Source organism: Nannospalax galili, unplaced genomic scaffold (genome assembly GCF_000622305.1).
Source record: "Nannospalax galili isolate Female #2095 unplaced genomic scaffold, S.galili_v1.0 scaffold298, whole genome shotgun sequence".
In the NCBI taxonomy this organism is placed as follows: domain Eukaryota; kingdom Metazoa; phylum Chordata; class Mammalia; order Rodentia; family Spalacidae; genus Nannospalax; species Nannospalax galili.
In genome coordinates, this window is record NW_008344488.1 from 5,938,956 (window position 1) to 5,940,214 (window position 1,259).

General features: G+C 39.7%; 1 pseudogene; it reads right to left on the reverse strand.

Annotated features, from left to right (window-relative positions):
• Nucleotides 1-322: 322 nt before the first annotated feature.
• On the reverse strand, nucleotides 323-822 carry LOC103740112 (annotated as a pseudogene).
• Nucleotides 823-1,259: the final 437 nt, after the last annotated feature.

A 1,259-nucleotide genomic window follows, 5' to 3' on the forward strand; every position in this document is an offset into this window, starting at 1 on the left:
AACCTTAGTGTTCATGTTATAAAATGTAAGGGAGATACAAGTTTAATGAATCAAGGATATTATATTCTCCAACTCTCTTTGATGTAGTATTATAGAATATAGAATAAACAAATCAGAAAATCATAAAGAAGAATTCCATCTCAACTGTGAAAATTTATACCAAATTTGGTAATAAAAAAATAGTAATAACTCAGCTCCACTCATACCTTCCTTTAGAATAGAAAACTTAATTTATGTATTAGGTTTGCATATTTCACTTCTATATGGAATATTCTTTTTTCTGACTATAAGTTTATTTAACACAAAATATTCTTCTCAAACTTCACTGAGGTGCCTGGCCACATCCACGACCAAACCTGCCTCTGAACTGGAGCTTGATTGCGGAGCCAGCCCCAGCCTCTGCCTTCTTGTCAGCACCAGGGGGCACAGCGCTCTGTCTGTAGGTGTCTCTGTTGGCCTCCCCTCTTGTGAATCTTGCTGGTCACTCACCCTCTGGACCTTTAGGCCGAGGCCTGCCAGTTCTTGGGCGGCTGCAGCGAAGGGTGGCAGGCACAATCTCAGGAGGCAGGTGGAGGTAATCTCGGAGATACTGGATGCCCTTGTTGGTGAGGTACCAGTAGAAATGCCTCCAGGCAAACTATTCCTTCACATAGGTAGCCTGAAACTTGAGAGACTGCATAGCCTTCATGACATGAAGGTTGGGCACATTTTTGTCTGCCAGCTCTGGGTGTTTCGCATATCGACAACTTTCTTGGCTACCATCACGCCTTCCTTCAAAAGGAGCTCATAGATGGCAATCAGGTTCTTCTTGGACATCAGCATTGTGGCAGCTACAGGAACCCAGGCCTAGGCTGGAAAAACCATATGAAATATTTTAAGAATATTTGTCCATGTATGTGCTTTAATTCTTTGGTAATCACCAGTAGAACACCACATGTCTGTCCAGGTGTGGTACAAAAGATAAAAATAGAATAAATGTACTGAGTACTTTCTTATTTATCGAGATAAATCTAAGACATGAAACACACTAGAAAACTCAGAGAGCATATGCATTACATGTCATATGTTCCAAGTAGAAACACATGCATGTACAGTAATAATCACAAGTTATATAACAAATTAATGGAAATATAGTTTACACATAAACTTCTAATTCAGAGATGTGGGGGCAGGTTAGAATTCTATAATTGTTTGTGTAGGAGATGATATGCTCATGTCAATGTAAAGAGGAACAGTAAATATATATTCCCCCGGATTCT